Source organism: Malurus melanocephalus, unplaced genomic scaffold (assembly GCF_030028575.1).
Source record: "Malurus melanocephalus ecotype Western Australia unplaced genomic scaffold, MMel_1.1 scaffold_19, whole genome shotgun sequence".
Taxonomy (NCBI): domain Eukaryota; kingdom Metazoa; phylum Chordata; class Aves; order Passeriformes; family Maluridae; genus Malurus; species Malurus melanocephalus.
The window spans coordinates 728,153-755,483 of record NW_026623251.1 but is presented as its reverse complement, the minus strand read 5'-3'; the positions used below and the strand labels follow the sequence as shown (position 1 = coordinate 755,483).

The 27,331-nt window shown below is 43.7% G+C and overlaps 1 long non-coding RNA gene across 1 annotated transcript; it reads left to right on the top strand.

Annotated features, from left to right (window-relative positions):
- The first annotated feature begins 222 nt into the window (after positions 1-222).
- LOC130588800 (uncharacterized) lies at positions 223-26,418 on the top strand. Its single transcript, XR_008967028.1, has 3 exons — positions 223-673; positions 2,005-2,069; positions 26,382-26,418. It is a non-coding gene; the product is annotated as an uncharacterized LOC130588800 (long non-coding RNA).
- The last annotated feature ends 913 nt before the right edge of the window (positions 26,419-27,331 follow it).

Here is a 27,331-nt window from a genome sequence, read left to right as displayed (position 1 = left end):
GGCAGAAAATTCAAAATAAGCCACCCTGGCATGTGCAGAGTTTTTTGCCAGTTGAAGCTGAGCCTCCATTGTGAGTGTTTTCCTTGCTGCTAATGAGAATGAGGTGCCTCATGGGGTGGCAGGTGAAGAAGCTTGTGGTCAGCAACCTGTGAGTCAGATGGTRGAGGAGGAGCAACTGGAGGCCCACTTCATTTGTCCTCTTGTCCCCACAGGTCCTGTCCCCCCAGTGATCTTTTTCCTGAAGTGTCTCCCAGCAAGCTGAGATTAGAATTGGTTCTTACTAGCCTTGCCCCATGCCTTGTGCACTGCATTAGCTGCCAGGGCGGTTGCCCTGCTTGAAGACACGCACCCATCCATGGAGCCGGCAGCCTTGTCCTCACTGGTGTGTCAGCGTGAGAGTACGTACATGCATACAGTAATTGAAGAGATCAAGGCTGAGTGCGCCCAGCAGACCGACAAAGCCAATTACCCCTCAGGAATTTCTGCTCCTCAGGCTCGGATGGTGATTACAAAACCTTTGCCATTAAAAATTAGCCAAGAGAGAAACTCTTTGCCAGAGTCCGGCAGGAATTTCCCATGCCCATCTGATACACAGAGTGACCACAAAATGTGCTGCTGCCAAACCAAGGATATCACCTTTTCAGAGGCCTGACATTCCCTTCTACTTTAGGAGGTGAGTTGCATGACACACAGATGCACGGATATCCACAGGAATAGAGCATGTGTCCATGTTTGTTGGCACACAGAGCAAATAAACTGTAAAGCTGCAGTAATAGGAGGTTGTGAAACCAACAGTGATTGCGCTGACAACTTCCATTTCTGGCTGTGTGCTCTGGGCCCAGCTGCGGGGTATCAGGGTGGAGGTGGAGGAGGGATGAGTGGCTGCAATACGGGCAGGGGGGAAGGGGTCCTGCTGCTGAGATCCTGTGTCCTGGAGACTGGCAGGAAAACCATGTCCTGCCCTCCCTTTGTGCAGTTGGCAATGAGATCACTGGGTTTTTGGGGTGAAGGCAAAGAGTGGGAAGGCTACAACTGGACCAGTACTACAAGCCTGACTGCCCTATTCCTCTTTTGGATTCATCCTGCCTCCCTGGCCTCACTGCTTAGCGTGGGTGTTCACTGCGAAGTTAATAAGATTATAACTCCGGTGTTGCTGGTAACTTGTGTCTTATCCACACCCACGTCCCTATAAATCGAAGATGCTTTTTGACTCGAGCTGGCTGGCTGGCCAAGGAGATAGGCTAGAGTGCAACCCCTAGGCTGCTGACATAACTGCTCTGCAATGCGGGTGCAGCTACCCCCTCCCCCATGCTGCCAAGTCCTTCAGGGGCTCTCTTCCCTTCCCTGGGTCAGACAGACATCTCTCCTCCCAGTCCTCTGGGAAAGGATTTGTAGAGTCGTGCCATTTCCTGCATGGCACGTGAGGCTATGGAATAAGCCCCCAAAAGTATGGAGAGGAGCCAGTGAGGCACAGATGCTCTTTTGCAAAGTCAGCTAATGGAGAGGGAAGCTGGACAGTAAACTACATGAGTTAACTCCATCATGTGAATGGATGCTTGCTGGCACAAACCCCGCTCATCCTAAAGGTTGGCTCTTGCAGTAGAAGAACTGGGGAAAATCTCACAGTATGCTGCCAGTCCTCCTATTTTTCATTTCTCCTCCCATTTAGGGTTTGGTAGAGGAGCTAGGAATTTTTTATAACAATCTATTTTTTGTTTGTGGGAATTCTCTCCTATGCAAAGAAAATAACACCAGGCTGGAGTCCATTGACATCTCACTTAGATCCAAACTACTCCAGGTGTATTCRAAGGGAGCTAAAATGCCAGATTAGGCTGGTATTAAACCCTTTGCACCACATGACTGTCACCATAGTATATTCTTCCTCCTTTTATTCTCTTTACACTCCCTTAGTCTTGGTAGGATATCATCCCTAAAACCCTCTTAGCAGTGGCTCTGTGAAAGCTTCCTGGGAATTCACTGCTCCTTGTAACTTTTCAACCACAGGTCACTCTTACCGCTGTGGCATGCTGCTGTTGCTGTTTCCTGATCTGTGAAGAAAGAAGTAGGAGGTATGTGATCAAGTCACTTGGCCTTTGATTCTGCTGTCTGGGGAAATTAGTGAGAATGATGAAGCTTTTTGGAAGTTTCACACCTCTTCTCTTCCTTTTAAGCCTCATTAAAAGCCACTCCCCAAAACTGAATTTGCTGGTAAAACTCTGGCCCCGGTCCTGTAAAGAGCAGTTTATGAGAGCACAGCTTACCTAGCCACATCTGGAGGCAGCGGAGGGGATGGTTCCTGAGAGAAACACATAGTAGAATGAGGGTTTGTATTTGTATCACTACAGCACCTTGACAGCAGTATCTACAATTAGAAATCCCTTTTGTTGTTGTATTATTTCCTCTTATGGCGCACTGAAGAGGCCCCAGGCTGCTCTCCTGCTGCATAAGTTTTATGAATGTTACAGCACCTTCACRAGGAAGGAACTTCATACTCCTGCTCAAGAAGAAGTAATCCAATTACTTGGTTTCCTAGGCTCCTCTTCTTGTTTTTCATGTGCTCCATGCATATGTCTTGCAGCCCTTCTGTCTACTAATTCCCATTAGGAGTTTGCAATGATTCGTTATGCTTTTTGTTTCTGCCTGCCTGTGAAGAGCCCACACGCACTACTTCCTTTGTGCTCCAGTCAGTCCTTGGTAAATTCACTGCCTAAACTAACTAAAGTTCTCCCGCACCTCATAGTGTAACTCTTAAGGCCTGCATTTGCAGTCTCCCCAGTATGCCGCTGTTACAAATATGCAACAGAGCAGGAGGTGMTGGTTGGATTTAACAGAACAATTCTTTTATCATACTTCTGTTAAACGTTCTTTTGTCCCTGCTGTCTGAGCACTTTGAGAGACCTTGTCCTGGGACTGCCTTTCTTTGTGGAATCTCTGCTTGATTCTGGCTTGATTTAGAGAAATCCTATGCAACTTTGGCATACAAAAGCATTATCACATCTTCATCTATTCAATTCCCTCTTCCCACCCCAACTCCAGCCTGGGCTTTAGAGGCTGTGGTCCTCTGTCCTACCGTGCTGGAAGGGCCCATGCTTTGAGCACACCTCATGAAGCCATCTGCTGCTGCCCACTACTGCCTTTTCTTGAGGCAGAGAAAGCATGTAGGGTTGAAAGCCTCCTCACTCAGCCTCATGGACTCTGTTGAGTGTGTGATATATGAGAGCACCTGCTGGAAGCCTCACTCATGCTGCACAGGATCACACAATACAGATATCAGGAGCTGCCACGTGGGTGTGCCTGCACTCTGCACTGGAAGGAGCACAGACAGCTCCTCATAATAGCCTTTGTTTCAAGGCCCTGGGGAGATCTTAAGAGCCTGTCCCTTTCCTTTATCAGCTGTAGCTTCCTTTGCACGTCAGTGGAACACACACAGTGTGTGGGAGAGGTAATAACAGTGGAAGGAGAAAGTACTCACAATGTAAACATACTTTCACCTCGCACAGATATCAGAAGAGAGCCCAACAAATGGCTCTACAAGGAAAAGGATCTTCTCCCAGCCTGGTATGTCTGCTGGGGGAAGGTTGCAGACACTGCCTGCACTGACACTGTGTTTTCTGCACGGCAATCTGATGCTGTGAGGAGCACTAACTCTGTGGCTGCACTTGTTTACTATAATGTGATGTGGCTTTTGGAATTGCAGACAGAAATGTCCAAAAGGTTTTATACTTGGCACACATCTCACAGAACTGTGGCTTGTAAAACTCAGACTGGCCTATCTTTTCTTCCAAATATTCAAGAAAAACACTTGGAAATGTCATTTTGCAGAAAAAGTTGATTTCTGACTTTTCTGATTAATTTAGAGAGAAAACAGAGGTCCTGGAATTTCCCACAAAGCAGAATTTCTGTTTTTCCGCCAGCTTGACTCAGCAAGAACATTGCCCACAGGAATTTGACCGTGAGCATTCATACTAGGTTGACTGTTTGAATCTCTGAAGATGGTGAAAGAAAAAAAAAAAGAAGGATGTCATAAATCCTTATGTAATTTCTCTTTTATGCCTTCATATGAACCAAAGATCATCTCACCTTTCTCTCCATTCTCCCCTGTAGGTTTCCTGGGATCACACTATGTAAATGGGTGCCAAAGCCAAGGTCTGTGGAGGGTCAGAAGGGCCAAACCTGATGGAGATGTGTTCTATGAATTGTTCCTTGTAGACAGATTTCCCCTTTGTTTCTTTTTAGGAATGAGCTCAGTTTTTACAACACAACCTCTTGGTTGAAATTGCATGGAAATTTCAGCCTTTTTTATTAGGACTGGATAACTGACCTTCAGAAATGGTTTTTCAGGTATCATTTTTCCTTGTGGGTTCACCAGTGGGGAAGGATGGGGTGGAAACAGCAGGGGTTTGAGGCAGAGTGGGGGCACGAGGCAGGGAAGCACTCCAGAAATGGCAGAATCACTGGCTTGAGAAGTCTGATCCCAAGCCCTATATTGACACCCAGGAGAACAACTGGAAATAGTCTGGCTTGTCCTCACCCAGATAGGGTGCAAGGACTGGAAGGATGAAGATTTTACTATAGTTCTGTCTTTATGTGACTTGTTCTATCAAAGCTGCACTAGGAAAGAAAAACAACCAAACAAAAAAAAAACTACCCCTAATAAATATCTTACCTTCTCTTTACCAAAAAAAAAAAAACCAAAAAAAAAAACACAAAAAAAAAAAAAAAAAAAACCAACCAAAAAAACCCCCCACCCAAATCTTGGAGATCTTCCTGGTACTGCTGGCAGAGATTTGCTGAATGCAAGTGTAGCTCTTGAACTGATGAAGTCTGTGGCCTGGGGGCACCATGAGGTTAGATGAGATGTTCTGGCTGGCCCTCTATGGCCTTAAGGGGCTGTGAACTTCAGATAAAACAATGTTACCCTGAATCAAGTTCAAAGTCTATGAATTGAGAATTCAAGCCTGAGCCTAGTTTGGGGGAAATGAATAAATTCCTGGTATTTGATGACTGTGCAAGAAGTTACTAGAAAGTTCCCCTGTGTATGCATAGTAGAAGCCAAATAATTGACTGTATTCATAGCCAAAACATTTATTTTCTTTATGGAGTGATAACAGAACCTGAAGTGTGATAAACAGCTTCTAAATCTGCCTTCATCTCAGTGCTAGTGAAGGAGGACTTATAATTTTAAAAGCTTGCTAGAAACCTGAGTTCTGATTGCTGCTGTCAAGGTAACTGCTACCTTTCCCATGGTTTCATAAGGGAAGTGTCCCCTAAATTTGTGTCTGTGCCTGAGCTTGCACTTTGAACCACTGGTCCACTTGTTTTTTCTCACCATGGTGTGGTTTCAGTAACTGTGTGACTATGTGTGTGCTCACCTGCTCTGCTTCTTTCCAAAGAAGGACRATGAAGCTGGTGAAGGGTTTAGAAAATGTGTCTTGTGAGGAGCGGTTGAGAGAACTGGGGGGTTTTGTCTGGAGAAAAGGAGATTCGAGTGGACCTCATTGTTCTCTACAACTACCAGAAAGAAGGCTGCAGTGAGGTGGAGGTTGATCTCCTCTACTATGTCTCAAGTGAAAGRATGAAAGGAAATGGCCTTAAGTTGTGTCAGGAGAGGTTCAGATTAGATATTAGGAAAAAAATTCACTGAAAGGGCAGTTAAGTATTAAAATAGGTTGCCCAGAGAGGTGATGGAGTGAGTGTCCCTGGATGTATTAAGACGTGTCTGTATGTTGCATTTGGGAGTGTGGTTTAAGTGTGATAATGGTGGTGCTAGTTTGATGGTTGGAACAGATGATCTTGAGGGTATCCTCCAGCCTTGATGGTTCTGTGATTTGRTGATTCTGTGATATGGTTCGGGGTGGCTGTAGTAAGCATGACTTGGGAAGCCTGCTGGGGTTCAGACCACTTCCTGGAAGGTTCTCCCCTGAGCTGTGTGGATGCAGAAAGAACTCATCCGGGGTACCACAAACAGTTACTTTAGGTGATGGATGTGAGAAACAGTAAATTCTCAATGGTTGCTCAGACAGTGAAGTTTGTCAGATAGCAGAAAGCTGATTGTGGCAGTCTTATGCTTTTTGTAGGCTAGTAGCACACTCAATGATTGCCGGGAGCTTCACAGATTTTTGGTAGAATGTGATGTTTTATAATGATGGAAAAACAAAGTACCTGAAGATTGCCAGCATTTTTACTGGCTTCCAGCTTTTTGKAAGCACTGAAGTTGCCCTTTATATTGCATTTTCAAATCTCAGGACCAAAGGATGAGTTTGTTTTTTTTTTTTCTTGCTTGCAAGATGACAAAAAAGCCACTGTGACTTTTTAAAAAATCACTTCTGCATAGTAATGTCTCATTTTTCTTTCAAAGTCTCAGGCAATACCAAGGTGACAGCAATAGTTCTGCCAAATGGCACAGGGAACTTCAAGATCACTTTGCTGAATGGTTTAGACCTGTTCAGCAACAGATCCATTTCTACCATGAAGCTGAACCCTTTGCTAGCATTCTAAGATGGGAGTGAGGTTTTGCAAAGGACTCTTTGGTTCTTTAGAAAGTTGTGTAGTTTTTTTTCCTGCTGCTCTGAAAGTGTGTTTTTGTTTTAACCCACGCTTTGTGAAATTCTGTATACTTTCTCCACCCGAATAGAAAGTTATAACTGTAAGTGGTTAGATTTGCTTCAAATCCTCTCTATACTCAGGTGTAATTGACATGCCAACCTCAAAAAGCTGGCAAATGGCCAGCATGCTCTACAGCACTGCTAACAGCTGTCACCCTGGCTTGTCAGGAATCAGAGATGCCTCTATCTCCAGAAGCAAAAGGGCATTACTGGTGTCAGGACTCTGCGTGGTCCAGGAGACAGAAACAACTCAGTAAGACTGGTCATTATGCTCGAAAACCTCATTTGGTGGGGCCTGCTTGACTTACTTCCCAGTCGGCTGTCTGCTGTTCTTCTGTCATAGCGGGGCAAAGCAGAAAGGGCAGAAATGTTTCTCTTGTGTCTGAACTTGCAGAACATTTAAAACTTGRGTGAGTGCCTAGATGGGATGAGTTCAGGAGGATCCCATTCTGTATTACGATTCCAGGCAGGGCAGAGTATGGACTCACACTGAGTGCTGGGATATGTGCAGTTGCTGCTCGGACAGCTGCAGTAATGTGGTACAGGTTGCTGGCCCTACTGGTGTCTTTTCTTGTTTGGACCACAATATCTGAGCAATGTATCCGGTAAAGCAGAGGAGTTGGTAGCAAAGGGACCCCTGGTTATTAAAGTCAGAGTGCTGACAGGTGCACACATTAGCATCTTTTATCCTCACCCAGGGCCCAGACATGCCTATCTTGAAACTCCAGAGGGAAATACATCCTTTGCCAGGCTTTGCATGTTCCCAACGCTGACCAGGTTCCTTCAGAGAGCAATGGTGAATGAGAGGGATGTGCAGGCCCTGGTGCCTTCAAGGCTCCTCCAAGGTATGTAGGACTGCTTTCTAGTTTCACAGAAGACACCTCTGGGACCGCAGGCAAGTGTCCTGCTCCTCAGGAACCTGAATATTGCTCTCTAGTACCCTCTAGGGTTCAGAAGACACGGGACCTGGGAACTCATGGGTGTGAGATGGAGTCCACAGGAGCAGAGCTACGGGCTGGGCAAGAGCGTGAAGGAGACACACTGGTCACCTCACAACTATTGTAATCCAAAGGGCTCTGAAGCAGTGTTTTCTGCAGGGATGTAACTTGCCATTGTCTCACAGGCCAGCCCAAGGCCAGTCACATCACCTCTGTCCCACCTGCAGGGCTGACCCAAGCAGCAGATGGAAGGGAGTGACTCACTACCCCACAGCCAAGTCACTGAATCAGAGCATTTAGAGGCAGAGGCGTGGTAGGGATACTTGGGCTARATCCCGACACTAAAACAATGAGCCTGAGGGGTCTTTATTGTCCAGGACAGTGCAGACAATAATATTTTTGTTACCAGAGCAATTGCCAGTGGGATGTGGAGACAGCAAGCCCTCTATTTACCACAAGGCACAAGAAAATATTGCTCAAAACTTGTGTCATGTTTTGGATTGCTACTCTTGATTTATTGCTTCTCCCTGCCTCTGGGGATGCAGTGCTGAGGCAATCCAGGAATAGGGATGCTGCATTTTTGGAGCACAGTCAGGGCTGGACCGTCAGCATTATTTGTAAACACAGCTTAGTTCTCCTCACAGGAATAAAAGCCACTTATCCTGCAAACAAAGTGTGTTCAACTGCAGACCCCTTACACTGCTGCTTTGCTTCTTCTCTATTTCGTAAGAAGAAGATAAGCTTAATCATTTTCATATTTTAATGATAAGGTAGCTATCCTTTTAGCCCCCTTTTCACTTTTTTTTGTGTTTGGGCTTCTTGTGTTTGGGCAGGAGCCCAGCTCTAGGCTTCTCTACATTAATTTCTTCCTAGAAAAAGCAGGCTGGAAATGTTTCCAGGAAAATTCAGCCCCAGCTTAGGGCAATATGAAAGATGTCTCTGACCTGTCTTTACTTTTCCTTTACTTTACCTTTGCTTTTGCTTTACAGAGTCTCCAGGAGGAATATCTGCCTCTGGTCTTGGGGGAGGGTTTTCTGAGAAAGGTGCTTGAGCCGGGGGAAAGAATGAGGGAATGCTGAGGGGGAAAGTGGCAGGGAGTTTTGTTGCAGGCCAGTAGGGAGGGAGAGCACAGRAGTGGGCTGAGCTCAGCCCCTGCCAGAAGAACACCCTATATGCCACCAGCAGGGCCTACTTGRATACAGCCTTTAAAGGAGTTAGAAAAAATGTCCTTGAAAAAAATGGGGCTGCTGGGGCATCCTTTTGGCGAGGCTAAGAGAGAGAAATAACGGGGTTTAATGAGCCTCCTGTCCTGGGGAAAGAAAGACAGACGAGGGTTACAGCTTATCCTAGAGGTATCCCCCGTGGTTCAGAGCAGCTAAGGGAGACATCCAGCTGGATTTCGGTTGTGTGAGGGTCAGCTTGAAGAGAAGAAGGAGGTTGTGGTGGGACACAGCAACCTGAAAACTCAGTGGAAGCTGAGGTGCAACACATGGTAGAGCCTACCCTGACATGAGCAGGAGCAGACCATGGCCTTCCCTGCCATGTGCCTCAGTGAACAACTTGAAAGACCCTGCCTTGCTTCAGGAGGCAGAGCTGGGCCTGAGCCTCGAAACTGGAGAAATTATCTGTGTGAACAGGAGGGAAGCAACATCTAGAAAGAAAGAGCTTGAAACCATGGAAACGGGTCTCCCCCCTCCTTCACTTTACTCCCATCTGTATTTCCTAGAATAGACACTGAACTCTGGTTTCTTGTGATGAGACAGACTGGGGTCACTGAAGTTGAGAGTGAAATGGCCATTGCCAGGCTAGGTGAAGCAAAAAAAACAAAATGCTCTCTTCCTCACTTCTCCTCCTGAAGCCACCTCTTCATCTAAAATCAAATTAACAGTCCCTCTGTCAGGTCACAAAGTCAGAGGCCAGGATCAGTACAAAAGGCTTCTAGGCAAACAGCCTAACTTTCCTCATCTCCTGCTTATCTTGTTTGGTGCCAGTGATTCATTTTCTCAATTGCAGATCTATTGGCCTTTTGAGCAAAATCCTGACATTTTAGCTTGGCTCCAGAATTTCCCTCAAGATTTTGTTTTTAAGTGCATACAGACCACACTGCCCATATTGCAGATCCAGTAAGATTTGAGCAGCCACTCCACCCACTGCTGTTCGCACGCACAAGGAAAAATCTGCGCCCTAAAGTTTCAAGTCTGGAAGGGCTGAGGAATGTAAGGATGAATGGTGTGAGATAGCTGGAGAGTCTCCCAGGGTAAATTGAGATATGGAGAGTAACTGATGAGGGAAGGGTCAGCTGAAACCAAGGACGAGGGACAGAGTGAAATGGAGGAGGAAGAAAGTCTGAGCATATGTGGAAGTGATGATGCAACGGGGCCCTCTTTGATTCAGCCTTCAGAACCTGTGTGTTCATCCATAACTACTGAAAAGGATCAGTTACGCTCATGTAATGTTTGAAAAAGAGGGTGGCACTGATGGACGTCTTGCTTGAAACTATACAACAGGGACATGGGACTCCTGGGAAGGGCCACCTGGAGCGTTATAATGACTATGCCATGACAATACTCCTTTTCCTCTGCTTGGCTCACACCAGCCAACCATCAAGAACAAAAACTGTTTCACCACAGCCTCTCTCCCTCACTAAAAAAAGAGAAATCATCTCTTCAGAACAGCCTCTTTGTTCCGATGCACCAAGATAGGTATGCTGCTAAGGAGACAGACACATAATCCATAAAAAAAGCCTTGTACTCATTTATCTCTGTCTCCAAATATGAGATGTAGAGAATAGGAATCTTCTTCTGGGATGGTGAAAGGATAAAATCAAAGAACAGTGAAACAGCTTGAAGATGAAACTGAGGATATACTGAGAGATGTCTCCACAAGCAAAAAAGACATATTCCTTCTGGAGATCRTTGGATAGATACATAGGGGTATATGCTCTGGGATGTACCAGGTCTTCCAGTGATGCAGACAAACATCCAGAGGGGATAATTTCTAGCTAAAAGAGGTTCCAAATTGAGGCAAGCAGTTTTCACTGTGAGTGAGGGAGGAGAAGGGTCTCTTGCTTACCTCAAGGAGTCTGGCGCTCAAGAGAGGTAATGAGAACAAGGAGAGCTCCCGCATACAAAGACAAGCCATACTCCTTAAAACAGCACTGAACACACTCTGTTCTTGGCAGTGCTTGAGCTTCAGCTGTGTTGAGATCAGGCTCAGCTGCACCCCTTTGCAGTAATTGCTAGCACAGATACGCAGCATATGCAGTGCTGGGACTCCATGAGGAACACGGCCACTTAGATGGATGCTCATATTGCAGAACCCCACACTGGGCCCTCCTGTTGGCTCCAGGAAGTTTAGTGTACAAAGCGTTTTCAAAAGCTTTCATCATGATAGACACTACAGGGGGCTGAGGAAGAAGCCTGTGGTCACACTAACCTGTGCAAGCTGGGGTTCTGTGGAAAATATTATTTCTGGTGCATGGAAAGGAAGCCTTCCTTTTTGCAGTGGTATTTCTGGCATGGTTACAACCCCAAAAGCAGTAGAGGGCTCCTGGCTGGAATGTTGTGAGCATCCTGATACTGGAGAGAGCAATAAAACTGGCTAAAAAGCTCTGTTTTATGTAAGAGCAAGCACATGCTACAGGTGCCCTACCAAGTGAAAATACAACTGAATTTATGGCCTTGTTTGTTTGTTGACATTGTGTAATCAGCACAGGAAAGAAAGATGGGAAGAGGGAAAGGTTTGCTGTTTCTCAGAAAGAAACAACTAAGTTTTTGCATTGGCATTTTCCTTGATTTTGATGTATGTTTCAAAACCTACAGATGTCTCCTATCTGAATTTACAGAGTGATTGTTAACAAAGATACTATTCTTTTYCTATTTTTATTAGGTGTTAGTATTAAGCAAAAGAAATTAGCCCCCCAACTTAAAAGTCAACATTCTTTTTCTTATGATGTAAGCAGTGACAATAGTTTTCACATCATGACTTGATTTTCAAGTTAAAGGAGTCTGAGTATGAAAATGAAATCACTCCTTTTAAATGCTGTTAAAACATTGCTAAATAACTACCTCTTAAAGTCCATAAATTCAAACAGGTTTTCTTTAGAGACCAAGTTTAAAATATTCTTAAAATACAATGCCTGTATTTTCTGTAGCTCAGAAATTTAGCAGACGAATCACATTTAGAGGTAGATACTTTGAGCAATTGCTTTTCCTTGGTATTGATTCCCATTATCCTTTTCTTTATTTTTCATATCCTTACTGGTTTCTAATTCCTGGTGGAGGTCAGACATTTGAGGCATCCAGTTCTGATTGATTGCTGTGGAAATAGCGATGAGGCAAAAGTGACAGCAGTGACATCATGGGAGAAACAGATGGCGAGAGCTGATGAACTTCTAAGAAACAAAGACACTTCTGCCAATAAGTGTTCCTAGAGAACAAAAAAAAAACGAAACTGAGAAAAACAATCCTAGTTCGTAATGCAAAGAGCAAGTGCAGGGAAATTACTCCTTAGCAGTAGACTGTCTCAAAGGAAGAACTAGGACTGTGGATAGCTTTTTGAACTCCATTAGGCCTTTGACTCAAATTAAAACAGTGTCAAATACTTGAAGACGAGAAGATCATTCAGGATGCAGAATCTCCCAGACACTTCCACTTTATTAAGATGGTTGCTCAGARCATTAAACTCACAAAAACCTTCCTCTTTGCTCAGGCATTTTTGAAAAATTTGCTTTTGGGCAGCAAGACTCCCCACAACAAATCAGGCTTTGCAGTTGGGAAGTGATACTGGTGTCTTTACTAGTCTTGTTGAGATGCTGACATTGTGTGAATGTAGCTAAATTTGGAAAAGAATATGGACAAAGTGACAGTCAGCCTTGCTAACGAAGAAAGGAATGAACAGGAATATGCACCAGTGCTTGTCTGTTTTCTTGTATGAAAAACATGAAGAAACGGTTGGTTCGGAGAGGAGGGTGTCAAGGCTTTTGAGCTTCATTCTACCACCTATCATAATATTGGGATTACAATTACTGTGGTGTCTAAATATGGGAGTATTTTGTGACTACAAGCTTGATTTAAAGCCTGCTATCTGGGGTTTCTGGCCTGTCTCTGGCTGCATCATCAGTGYAGGTAGTAATTGCAATGTCTGCTCTTGTGGGGAGTCTGAGTGTGGCCTGCTCTCATGAGGTGGACAAAATGAGGTCTCACTGGTGACAAGGTGCACACTGTGCTAAAGAAGGCAAATGAGTTGATACACCTTTTTGATATAAATTTAGAGACAATTAAGTATTTTGCTTCATATTCCTTTAGGGACATATGAGCTGGCATTATGGAAGACTGCATTTTACTGGCATCTGCTCAGTGAAGCCAGACAAGAAGTTCTTCCCTTGAATGAAGTTTGGTGTAAAATTGTTCTTCCTCTTGCTGAGACAAGGCTATTTGATTCCTCTGATGGCAGCAGAAATACTGGAACTGGAGTTGTTGGATTTGAGGTTGAGGCTTAAGCCTGGCTGTCTTCAGGCATGTGAGCAGATACCTCAAAGAAAGGACTAAAGCATTGTGATTCCTTCATAGAAAATGCTCTTCTTTCTTTGCTGTTGCTGTTTGATCACATCATGGAAAACACATAGATATTACTTCATGCACTACAAAGAGGCAAAGCTCARTGACTATTGAAGTGCCTTTCTATTAGGCACTTTGAGGATCATACACTTTCATCTCCCTTAACTTTTGATGTTTGTATTTGAACTTTTGCTCCAGGCAATCTTTATAGCCAATGGAGAGAGATAGGCACTTCCAGGACTTAGTTCATCTGAGCACTTTTCAACATCTGCCTTAAAATGAGATTACCCATGTCCCAGAATGCCTGTTTCTCTCTGCTGACTGCTAGAGTACGTCTAGATGTCTTGCTCTGATGTAAATGCCAATATCTGGACAGGTTTATGCCACCAGCAAAATGTCCCCTGGTAAAATCCAGAGCAATTACTTTGTTTTCTTTAAAGGACAAACCCAAATGAGGTTGAGTGAGAGAAGAGTGAGGCTAAGGARAAATCCAAGGAAAAAATGATAAAGTGATCAAATTCCCACACTACTTCAAGGCCAGTAAGGRTCAGAATTAATGCAAAGGCCTGGCTCATCCTCTTATCTATGGATTTGGTGGGAAAAATTTATAGATTTCAGAGGGAGRAGACAGGAGGATCTGAATGTTTTGATATGGTTTTTAGAAATATGCTAATGAGTACTGGCCCTGTATGTTAATGAAGTTATCCCATTAGCCTGAAATATGATAATGTTGAGGCTTTAAAATATGAGCTGTTATATGCAAAGGATMTGAACATTTTAGGGTAAAAAACAAAGAGAGAAAAAAAGAAAAAAATTTAAAAGAAAAAATTATATWAAAAAAATTAAAAGAAAATAAAATGCTTTGGTGCTCCAGAGGAACAGAGAAGCCGCCATGCATTTGGTCATCGAGTGACAACTGTCCTGCTTATCCACAACAGAAGCAAAAAAGCCATCCTAGGTGGTGTGTCACCAAAGAAGATCACTTTTTTATCAGATGCCCCAGAACAAAGGAGCCTACAGATAGCTGTTTTCTCACATACTTGAGAATACTTGATGATTTTCAAATTTCATTCTTTTCTACCCCTACTCTTCCATCAAACAAATAGACACTGATTTCTGTCTCTTTAAATTTGGTCTCTTAGATACTACAGCTTTAGAACTGCTGAACTTGACCAAGACATCACAACACATTATTTGCTATTTACTCTCACGCATAGATGCATTTTTTTTGTTCGTTTGTTAACATTTCCTTCTCAAACATTAAGGATGTATCTGTTCTTAAACTTTCAGTGTCCTGTTGCTGCTTGTAAAGGCAATTACTGTTTTGTGTGAGCAACGCCCTCTGTGTGACCACAGTATATATTTATTACTGAGTTTTCTGCTGTAATAGAGTCAGTTAAAATTCATTTAAATGCAAGGAGTAAAATACCAGTGTGACTGGTGGAAAATAAACCAGCAACAAATGTCCTACATAGGTGCATTCATTTATGACTTGTTATAAAATGCAGCATAAAAAATGGGAGGAAGAATGTTGCTATAATTAAAAACAAAGGACTGGAAGCAAGAATATCTGGTTTCTGCTTATGGCTGTGTCACAGACACTCTGTGTGGCTATGGAAGGATAACTTCTTTYTCCTGTGGGTTTCCCCATCTGAAAATGGTCTAATGATACCTTCCAAAAAGGTGCTTGAGAAGCATGACTCATTAATATTTGTAAATATCCAGGGATCAAAGGACCTGTAGAAATACAATGTGACATATTATTATGCCGCTGTTCTTTGCCAATTTCCCTTCTCTGTAAGGATGAGCTCTTTGAATTTATTGCTTTTGACCCAGGAAAACAGCCCCACGGGACTCTGTTTTTATTGACTCCAGATGAAGTTTTCTCATGTTTACAAATAAAGCGATAACTTTCTGACCTCCAATGCCCACTGCACAAGCCCTCCCTTGGATCTGGTTCCCAGTTCTCCGTGGTGCATGGCAATAAGCAAAATGCCACATTTCTGGTGAGCAGAACCAGTTTTGTTTCTTGTGGCTGGATGGCTCCTGTGGGGATAGCACAGAGRGAAATGCCCTGGGTGGGAGTTTTGAGACTAAGAAGAACAAGGCAGGCACAGGCAGCTCAGCTCTGACAGGAGTGGTCGTGGCCACAGATATTTTGCAGACCATGATACGATGCTGTTCTGGTAATGACTGGTCTTGTTTTCCCTGTTCAGGGATGCAGAAAGTTTACAGGTTTTCTTAGGAGGCAAATCACTTCTGCAGCTGCTCTGCTGAGCCAGAAGAGCCAGAAAGCAGCTCTTAACAAATTATTTGCTCTGACTGAAGAGAATATATCACCAAACCAAAAGGGTCTTGAAAATACTTGAAAATAACACCAGATTTACAAATTTCCAGCTATTGGAGTGCGAGAGAGAATCTGAATGTGCTGGAGTCCACTGGTGGATAACATTTCCAGAGAGTGATTTTGCATATTTGCAGTCAAAGTGTTTCATCAACCATTACAAGAGAGAATTTATTTCAAAATTCATTTCTTGGTTTTTTGTCCTTCAGGAACATCTGAAAAAAAATTCACTCTGATAAGACGAAGAGGCAGCTTTTACTTACTGGAATGCTTATGTCTTTTGGCGGTGGATGGAAACTGTTTTGCTTAAAATAGAGTGTGAGCATTTCAGATATAGCTGCTTTTCTCTAAATGCACTGTATGACCCACTAGTGAAGAAAAAAGTGTGATGGCCTAAAGCCAACATTGGCTAAATTAGGGACAGAAGTTTTACACAGGGGAAAACTGCTTTAGTTTTGGGTAATTTTTTTAAAAAAAATATTATTCAAAAATGTTAGCTTCATGGGAACAAGAGGTTCCAGCAGAGGCCAGGGCTGGCCACTTTGAGCAGGAAATTATTAACGATTCTTATCTTCTGGAATTTGAGTAGATTTGGTTGGTGATCTTTATAGAACAATATTTATCTTTCCCTGGTGGACTTTCTCTTTGTCTCCACCAGCTATCACAATTAGAACCTGGCTTTCTGCATGAGTGGTCTTGCAACTGTGAGCCAAGGGACCTAGGAGTAAAGACAATAGAATTATGGTTATGGTTGGCAAATTGTGAAGACTTTTTGTTTAGGGTTGGATGGTAATTACAGAAGATTGGGTTTTGTGATTACTAATGGACCTTCAGTCCCCTCTCCCATGTGAGTCTTTGCCTGTAGAGAGCTGCAAGTAATTGCATGGAGTGAGTCTTTTTTCTTTATATGCCGGTAACACGAGTTAAGATTCCACTGTGGATTTTTCCCTTTCCCTGTTCTGTGTTTATGAAGGAGAGGAAAAACAGCAACATTCTTTAGCGATCATCTGATGTTCAAAACTTTCTCATTCAAATTCATGCTTTCCTCAATCTCTGAACCGCCTTGGGCAAAATTTTTCATCTTTTCTTCCTACGCCACCTTATCTGTCCTTCCTCACTCATAAATACCCTAGAACCTGTATGTATGACTATTTTTTCTTACACTATCTTAAGCTACTCCTGCTGCATATGCATATAGTAAACAATAACACAAAGTGATGGTGTTTCTTACTCTTCGTATATAAAAGAGCCCAGTCCCAGGTGTTGGGAGAAGTTGCTCTTCTCTTCCCTGCTTGAAAACTGGTAGTGTCGTATGGGTTCACAGTGTGAGAAGTGTCCTACCACAGAGTAAATCAGTGTTGGATTCCTTACCAGATAGGCCAGAGATGTACTAAAAATTTGATCTGCTGCTAGGGTTAACAGTGGGGCTGTTCTGTCCCTTTTTTAGCAAGGTCTGTGCTGCCTTACTGCTTTATTCAGAGTGATTTGTGGTGATGTAAAGCCCACAGACTAGGTCACACACTGGTCTGTTGTGTTGGTTGGCATATTGGGGTGCTTTTGTTCCTTATGAACCAGCTTCTGAGAGTATGTTGGGGTGGAGGGGAAACTTCAGCAAGAGTTATAGTCTTATTCTGGCAAAAAGATACTGCCAGAGAGATGGAGGTATCCCATGGGTTTCTTGAGCCTCAGCTTTCTCCAACTGGAGTATGATCCTGTTTTTTATCTTCAGAGTTTAGCAGCCTTGCCCCCAAGTCCTCTACAAACAAAGAAAATGCTCAGAGTAGCTTCAGTGCGCTCAGGGTCAGGCTTTCTAATGGCCTGATGGGATCTGGGGAGCGCAAGAAATATGAGGTGCAAGGCCAGTTGTATTTCACTCTGGAATTTTTCCATCTTCTCGCAGCTAGAATACATTCCCCGGAAAGCCCGACTAACATGCCCCTCCATTAGCAACATGCTAATTATTACCAGCTATCTCAGAAACGGAAATCTTCACTCATTTTTCTCCTTAATCCCTATCTTCGGCAGAAAAGTCCTGTTTTCAGAGGGTGGTTGTCAGGAGGGGTCAGACCATTCCTTTGAGTGCTCTGTCTGGCTTCTTAGGAAAAACAACAACAATACTAATAAGTTAATTTTTAACGATCTCTTTCTGCTGGGGTTATGACCGTCCTGTCAGAGGGCACAGGTAATGGGATTGCACTTCCACTTCCAGCTATGAGTCATGCGAGGCCTTAATGATATTCCTGTTCACACGCCTGTCCAGTGGCCCTGATTTGGTGCTGTTGAGTCTTTCCTACCATGGCATTTACAGGCAGAGACTTCCGTGGTCCGGGAGCCTGCGTTTACACGGGCTTTTTTTTTACTTTGTAGCATCAGCTGAAAAGAGGCACTCCTCATTGCTCGCCTCATCCAGGCTGAAACTCATGCCCTGACGAAACACTTGAGTGAGGGACATTTAATCCCGCATACCTCCAAGGCATCGGAGCAAATGYCATCCTGATCTTTTGCGGTGTTTCACCCCCAGAATTTGGAGCAGGCAGAAAGTTGATGGAGTCAGAGATGGAGCGGGCTGCAGCGAGCGCCCAGCCCGCTGCGACCAGCAGGGGGGAGTGTGGGCAGCGCGAAAAGGCAGGCGCTTCGCTCCTCGGGGAAAACCTGGCCAGCCCACCAAAAATGCTAGCAGGGGTGTGTGTGAATGCCCGTGCATGAGACGGGAGTCTGCGCTGGGTCCCTTCCCCACTCTGCCAGGAACCTGGAGTATGACGTGGGCAAGTTGATCGTCACTGGAGTTGCCTTACCTCAAAAGCTGCCTTTAGCCACCCGCAAACTGCCTGTGACTCAAGTCTGTGACACTCACACRGCCGCTCTCTGTAGCTGAAGAGAGACACAGACATCTTTCCAGGACTCTGTAGGGCCTTTTCCAGACACATCTCTTGGGATTGAGCAGCAGGAGTAGGGTTGGAGGAATGTGGAGCCTTGGGGACATCTGGACAGAAATGGAGCTGTGGGGAGCCAGGAGTGGCCTGTGAGAGTTTGAACCTTCTGTAAAGCAAGAGGGAAGGTGATGAAGCAGATTGCTGTTTCTAGCTACAGCAGTGAAGAAGGAAAAGAGGCTGTCAGGAAGGGAATCACTGCTGGATGCAGAGAAACAGCACTGACTGACCAGAAGGTAGGTGTGAACCCCGGTTGCAATCAGAGCAAGCAAAAAATACACCCACAGAATACGACCTCTATAATAGATTCAGAAACATAGGTCAGAATGGACTGTGGTGACCATCTCGTCTGATTTGTATAACACCTGCCAGACAATCTTCCTGAGTTTGTCCCTGTTTCAATTAAGGAGAAACACGCTCTTTTCTAGAAAAATTTCTAGAAATATTCCCATTTTTCAAAAAATCCAGCAGAGCTTCTAGCAATTTTCCTCAGTTGTATTTTTGCCTCATTTCTAGTCTCCAAGATTGCCTTGCATCATCTGCCACCATGGGCTCTTTCAATGCTTGTAAATGCTAAACCAAGGAGAACCTTGTTACTTCATTGCTGTCTCCAGTGTCAGACTCTTATATGCCATTACCAGATCACCCATGACCTTCTCTTTCATCCAAAAACAGGCTACATCATGGCAACCCTACTCCATGGCATCTTTCTCAGTGCTGCAGTCATCCTCTGGCTCTTCTCAGCACCCTCCTGACTCCTCCCTGCCCATACAGTGATCCCAGCAGCAATTTTCTTGGTGATAAAGCTGGSATAATGTAACCTCCCTTATCCTGTTTAATATTTCCTGTTTTGCAGCCCAGGATMTTGTTACCCTTGACACTGTATTTCACTCTGGCAGATATTTCTATGACCTCTGAGTCTTCTCCATATTTCTGGCTTGCTTGGATAAAAATCTCTTTCTGATAGGAGGAGGACTACTTTCTGCTACAGCTGAGTCATACATTTCTGCATTAAAATACATCATGTTTGCATGAGCCCATGCAATTTATATTGTTCTGCACCAAAGACAGTCTCTTCATCACTTACTAGTTCCATCTTTATACCACCTTCAGACTTCAATAAGAATCATTTTGTGCATCTTTTCAAGTTGGATTTGAATGAGCTGGACCAAAAGCACCACCTATCAAACAATGACTCTTCACTTACAGTATCACTTCCCAAGACCTACCAGTTATCCAGTTTTAATCCTTTTCATATGATCCATACATATATTCTATCACTCCATGGCATGAACTAAAATGGCCTGAAGAAGTCAAATAAATTACAGCAACCCTTTTACCTCTGTCAAGCAAACTTGTTATCTCACTGATAAAAGCTGTGATCCACTTTCTATGTATCTAGACTCACTGATGAAGATTATACTATCCTCTAGAATTAGTTCTTCTGAATTGAAAAGCTCAGGAATGAAGGTTTCACTAGCTCTCTGTGTATCTTGCTGCAGTGCCACCCAACATTCCTCTTTTACTCATTTTAATACTAGTGCAGTGCTGCCTTATTTCTAGGCACATGAAACTTATTTTCTCAAACTTACCAAGGATCCTCAGAATCTTTCCTAACAGTTCTTTTTAGCACTTTACAAGTTGGACTTTTTGCATGTGTTCAATCTAAATCACTGCCTTCAGRTTTCTTATACATTTGTAAAAAACTCCATAGTCCCTTTTGGGAAGAAAATATGTGTCATCAATGTCCAAACTCTAGAACAGTAATATTTGTTGGCTACAGCTATTTCGTGTATCATTATTGAATAATTATTTCACCCATAGTACCACAAAGTAATTGTCTAGAACTAGTTTTTGATATCCTTTGGTTTTACTCTGCTGAAAAAAGCTTAGTGCCCTTAAATTGCCKGTTCACAAATACTTTCCTGTGCTTTTGCTCCCTATATCAATTTTTTGCAGTTGCAATCAATTAAATTACATTAATTATTGCTACTAGTTTCTCTCCTCCCCCCATATCCACATACACACAAATCCATACAGAGACCAAGATCTACATATTTAATTATCACTTTATTTTCTCTCCAGGCCACSCTTCTTTCTCAATTATGATTGTTCCAACAAAACACCAACAAAAATATTCATTTTCCTAACTATTCAGTTTTTCCTGTTTGTGTTTCTCTCCCATCTCATTTACCTCAAAGCTGAACTGTTTTCCACTTTGAAAAATGGCCTTTTTAAACCTCCAGGTTTGTATATTAGCAGTTTGGACTTTATTCTGTTTGCCCGTAACAAATCATATTGAGTCACACTCATTCCACTCTTAAATAATAATTAATTTTCACTTCTGTACTTAGTAGTCTTGCTCTAGTGCAGAATACCAATAGTAATGAATTTCGTCCAGAGAAAAGTGTTTTGGAAGGTTCACCCTGATCCTTTCTACCCCACTCTGCCCCCATTCTCCCCCTAGATGTGTGTGCAACTCTTGTGGGGTCACCTTCCATGTTAGTCAAGCATGGCTAGTGCTGGTCAGAGTAAAATAGGCACCAGTCTTCTGGGATGCAGCTGACTGTTTTGGTATTAATGCTGCATTGCTTTGGAGTTGGACATGCTTTGGTGCCCTCAGGACAGGAGCAGCCAGGAGTAAATCACCCTGGACACTTTTTTCCCATTTGCCAGCAGATGATTGACCCTAAAGTGTCTACAATGACAGAGCACAGTCCATGTTCTGAAAGAAAGTGCAGAGATGCCRTGCTAGCTGGCTCCAGCTGTGTGCTTGGGTGTCTCAAATTGGCTGTTGTCCRTCAGTGTGCAGGGACATACATGTGGCACACATCCTGATTCTTGTCTGGTTTCTGCTACCTGGCCATGTTTGGTGAGGAGATCACTACTGCACTGGGAGCCTCCCTTAGTGATGAGCCCATCAGGGCCCTTCATTCTCTCACATGTCCAGATACAGGGATGGGATGCCAGGAAAGCAGTACCAGCATGATACCCATAGTTCTCTCCTGGCCAGAATGAGCCCTGGACCTGGGAGAACAAGCAGCTGACCCAACAGCTGCTCTCTGAAATACATGTGCACATTGTTGGAGAAAAGATCAGCCAGCTCAGGCAACCTCAGCAGCTGCTTAATAAATTCTGACTCATACTAATTTGCCAAACTTTTGACTAGATAAAATTGGTGCTGGCTGATGCAGTTCTTTCATTTACACTGCTCAGTCTGGAGCAAAATGAAAGGCAAGTACTTTTGACTGAAACCTGGCATGAGCCCTCAGCCACCAGCCTCCACTCTCTGTTACACAGGATGCTGTCCAGCAGCAAGGCCAGTCTGCACATGGTCTGCATCTGGGTCAAGAATACATGTTATTTAAGAAGGCAACTCCCTTGGCAACCACTTCGCCTTCAAGGTGGTAGCTCTTGGGCTTCTCAATGTCTCTAACTGCATGAAGGTACTGTTACATGGTGAACTGAAAGGTTGGCTTCTTCCCATGGAATCCTCCAGGCACCATCCCTTGGATGAAGAGCTACTGACCTTCCTCTAGCAAGCTCTGCATCATCTTCTCATCATGCACTCTGCCTAGCCCAGTGTTGTACGCTCAGACCTCTCTTCAACCMCAGAAAGGGCAGGAACAAGGGTACATGCACAGCAGATATGTTCAACAGTGAAAGAACTGAAGTACAGAACAATTAGTTATTTCTCTTGTAGAAGTCACCTCTTCCCTGCAAGGACTTTAAAGCCACCCTCCTTCCAAACAGAAAAGGCCAGCTAAGTCACAGGCACAAATGGTGCTTCTGCAGAGCTTTGCAGCCGGAGCCATTCACCATTGCAGGGTCCCTCTGCTGAGTACCACCAAGGATTAAAGCAAACTCCCCAAGGGCAGGGCAGTGAAATGTGTCAGTGCAGAAAGAGGAGAGCGAGCAGATGTGTCAGAGACAGGACTGCTTGTCCCCAGAGCCAGGCTAGCTAGTAAGGCCTGGCACTTCATGAAACACACTTATTTTCAAATTGAGTTTCCTGCCTGGCTTTGTTTGCTTAATTATTTGTTTCGCAGATAGCACTGGTTTGTGCAATCATTTTCTTTGAAAATGGAATTCAGCTCATGTTATTTCACCTAACAGGGCTGATGTTGAGTAAAGCAAAAGTTGTTTTGCTGAAAGTACTGGTCTCCAGCCAGTGACATGTAGCTGCCTCAGTGAACAGTTGTCCCACTGTCAAGGCGTTTCCTGAGGCTCCAGTGCAGCACTGTGCATGGCACTGCGAGACATAAAACCAAACCTGCCTAAAACTAGTGGCACACAACTCCAGCTGTGGCATAAAGATATTTTGGATGGGCAGGAGGGGCTTTTTACCATTCAATTTTCAGGGTCATGGGCATTAAAAAGTACAGCGACTTTAACATTTATTTAGTTCAGGGTAGAGAGGGTGCTTTCTCACTTCTGCTATTTTTGAGTGTGTAAATGAGAAAGGAAGATGGAGAGAAATTGCACACTGTTGTTTCTAAAGAATGATGGAAGCTTTATTTTAACTGGGCTGCTTCTCTTATATGCACAAGTTGGTTGGCTCTGAACATGGGCTATCCACATATAAATGCATTTCTGTAAGAGCTGTTTTATGAGTCACTTTCAGGGAAGACAGACTTTAGGTATGTCGTAGCAAGCGAAGCAGCTTGCTCTTTCATGACTTSTGCTGCCTCACATGGTAATGACAAGGGAGCACTATCCTATTCAGGCTCGGAGCACTGGCCWGACAGTCCTGTGCTGCTCTGGAACACAAGTACAGATGGATGCCTGTCCACCCACCACTTAACTCTTGTGAGATACTTGGGAAGGGGAGGGCAGGAAACCTGCACTGTGTTTTCAGTTACCAGGGTAGAGACAACATGTTAGATTCACTGGTGATTTACAAATTCACATTCTTTCCTCTGTCTGTTGGCCTTTGAAAGAGTTAATATTGTATATTTGGGAATACCGATAATAACGAAAAGCAACTTCTCTATCAAACTATAGATGTCAAAAGCTAAGCCGTTTGACCTATAGTTCAGTTCCAGAAAAAAAACACTTCTTTTCAGATGAACAGAAAATAAGCTGGAAATGATGAAACTGATCATATGTTTGAATCTAATTTTGTTGATGGATGGCATTTGTATGAGTGGCTGCCTCTATGTTTTTTATTTTAAATCATCTGGGTTTTTAATATTGACCTTTCTGTGAATTGGTGACATCAGAAAACCTACTACCCAATTCAGATTTTGCCAATGTACTTCAAAAGCAGTTTTATTTATGAATACCATGTTTGTAAGAAAGGAGGCCTTTCTGACATCTCAGGCATTCTAAGCCTCGGCTACCTTTTGTCCTACTGATAYAAGTGAAGTTTTCCCAGAACTGATATTAGTGAACTGTTGTCTCAAGTTGAAGCTGTTTTGGACCAGAGTTCCTTCCTCCAAGATTTGGCCTCAGAACTCAGTTTCAAAATGCTAAGAGGAAAAAAGAATTTGGGAAATTGTAATTAGCAAGGAGGAGGCTGATGAGTTTGGCCAAGGATAAAAAAAGGCTCTCTCTCTGCTTCTGTTCTCAAGAAATGCTGCACAGCCTGCATTTCAGTTCCAGAGCTGAGAAGTGCTCCCCCAGGAGACTGAGAGCTGGATAAATAAGGAACCCTCTAACAGACTATTTGCCCTTATTTTGATCTTTAATTAGTTGGGGTATTGCCCAACTTTTTTGGGGGGTGTGAAGGTGTGGCTCTGGGCAGACAGACACTTAGGTGTGTGGGCATCTGTGGAGTCTAAAGACAGAAGGAATTTAAGAAAATTCCCCTGCTTTGACCAACCCAATTGCTCACTGAACTGTTTTCAATATGCTCTACTTAAGATCCTCGCAAAACTGAAATACAATCTTGTGTAAACTGCAATTGAAAAGAGTTATAAAATTTCCATTTATCCAAAACAATTTGTAGGGTCTGTTATTTTTTAAAAATCACATATTTTTGGAGTGTAGAGGCAGACACTAATATACCTCTGAGATGGAAGCTTTGCAATTGTATATATGGTTTGTGGKTTACACATCAGATCACAATCTAGCATAAGTACGAAAATATTTAACTGGCATCCAACTGCAGATTTGATTGGAGCATCCTTTGGTTAAGGTTTATAGCCCGCACAATTGAGTGGGCAGGATTTCCTGAAGAGATCAGGTCCTGAGTCATTCATGGAGGTGAAACTGGGATAATCACGAGTTACTTGTGGGAAAGGGGGCAAGAGAAGGAAGTTGTGCAAGAAGGTCTAGAGTCACCTGTGGGGCAGTGGTGTTTGGGGATGGGGAGATTCTCTATCTCAGACCCTAATTACTGGGGAAGAGGCACAGGTATTACTTCGGTATGTATACATTTCACGTCCCTCTGGTACCCTGGGAAGGGGAACGAMAAACAGCAGCAGCCAGTAGCTCCTCCCTGGCTTTTCACCCTAGGGAAGTTTTACCTCCTAACCCACCGCCACCCCCACCCCCTGCCTTCATTGTAGAGGGGCTTTTGAGTGTCACCAAGCAGATGAGAGGAGGTTCGGTCAGCACTTGTTGATACCATGTCTGTGTGGCAGGCCTTCTGTGGCACACTTCCTGAAGGGAGGCAGGAGGGGCTTCTCCTACCTTTGAAGGAGGAGGCTTCTGGGTTTCTGCTGCAGCTTATTCCTTCTAGGGGAGCACAGGTGAGTGAGGGGCCAGAGAAAAGACATGATTTGTGGCAAGGTGTGATTGTGATCCTGTCCCCATGTCCCCAGCATTTAATCTGACTCTCCGATTTGTGGGCAGGAGGCAGTTTTTCCTGGATCAGATAGACACCACCAGCTGGGGCTTGCTACCTTTCTCTTTGGAGCTAGTTGTGGCAATAGTTATGTGGGTCACTGGTGCAAACCACAGCCTTCTGCTGCCCAGAACTTTGGAGAGAGCCTTGCCCTCTTCTGTTTCTGTGGTGAGTTATGTTTGTGGTATTTGGCCTTTGCTACAGCTCTGAAGTGCAATGAGAGGTGCTGGGGCGGGRGGGACTTTGAGGCCCGTGGCATAGATGCTATGTGGGTTCCTCTGGACTGAAGTCCTGTTTGTCTTTGCAGAGGACTCATATGTAGAGGACTGCCCAACTTGTGTGTCTCTSTTATTGTACTCATTTGGTGCCTCATTGAGGTAATTTTGATTTGATTGTTGAAGAGATGTATTTATTGTTCAAGTCAATATTGCTAAATGCCAGTTGATTTGCAGGGGAGGAATAGGCATACTTGAGTTTAATTTTATTTTTGTTTGGTAGTTACCAAAATCTGAGATCTGAGATCAAGCCGTATCTCCTTCAGCAAGCAACATGTGTCCAGCACCTGGGACAAACATCAAGTGATCAGCCTCAAACAATAGAACAGTTTTCCTGAAATTAGCCTTTGGTTCTTAGACCCATAGCTATGAATAACACCCACTCCTTATGCTCAAAATGTAAAAGAAGAGCTCCAGGACAAATGATAATAAATGAGCCCAAATGAATTCTCCCCTCCAGGAAATGATTTAATAAGTAAGGCTGTCCCATCATTTGCTTCTCCAGGGAATGTGATGTAAGTGTAAGGTGAAGYACTATAACAATAACCGTGTGTATATTCCTACCAGATCGATTAGCCAGGGAAATATAAGTTAGGGTCGAGATGACTCTACCCTTAGGCTGATATTACATATAGTTTTGGCAGGAAGAGCTGTTTCAAGTACAGCTCTGTAGATGTTATAACAATGCTGCTGGTGGTTAAGGACCCRTCCTGTTACCTCCACTCACTTGTCACTGTCTGTGCTGCTTGCTGCAAAAGGACACTGCAAAGATCCAGTCAGTGACAGGAAAAGAGACCAAAGAATAAAGAAAGGGAAGCCACTCCTCATAACATGATGTGATTATTGACTAGGGGAGAAGTATCCAGGGTACAAAATCAACCCAGAAGGACAGAATGAGCAATGGTGCAGTGCATTCATGAGCGCCAATTCTCTCCTTCCAGAAGCTGAAGATCTTTAGGAAACTCCTGAGTGATAGAGGTAAGTGAAACTGCCAGTGGGTGGTGCATGGGCATCTCTAATGCTTGCAGATCGGAGCAGAGCGCTGCCCTTACCCGTCACATGTATTCTATTTACATCACAACAGAGGGAGCATCGGCAAAACATCTCAGAGGAGCAAACCTTTTGTTATACCTACAGCTGCAGSCTTCCCTGTTAGTGCAACTGACACAAAAGTAATCACAATAATAAGACTCATGCAGTTAATAGATTTACGGTTTTGTGACCCCTGCAGCCAACTTGGCYATAGTTTGGTTACTGGATCTTGTGTTCCTGTGATTTCCTACAGGGAAAGAAACACCTGAAATACCTCAGGATTTTAGAATCCGTTCACCTGGCTGCTCCTCAGTAGTTCTCTCCATGCTGGCCTTTTTTTTCCATACCTGCTAGAAGGCCGTACCAAAATGTTGATTTTTCTGGTGCTGTCCTCCATGCTCAGCAAGGGACTATATTTGAAACCAGTGAGTGAGCTGTGTGTTAAGAAATAGCTCTGGCACTAAAATGTCTAAAATTACGCTTTGTTTCTCTGACTTCTCTCCTAATTTGGATTATCCTCCAGACTTGCCCACAAGATGGAATACTAAGAAAATATTGTTTTGTTTAATTTGTTTTTTGATGTCCACATTTCTCACATTTCCTGTTCCAATTTCAAAGTGGGTTTGAGCTCCTCCACTAACATTGCTCTGGCTGTTATTTTGGGGATCTGAGAGAGGGGATTAAAAATAAACAAAGTGTGGGTAATGCATTTCTTGCCACAGGTTCTCTTAGGCAAGTCGGTAAAAAGTTACTGACATTCATCTTTTTTCAGTTAAATAGAGGGATTAGATGAGGGGTATTACTAACATGGGTCAAAGTATTAAAATATGGTCCCTAATTTTGTATTTTGAACCCCTAA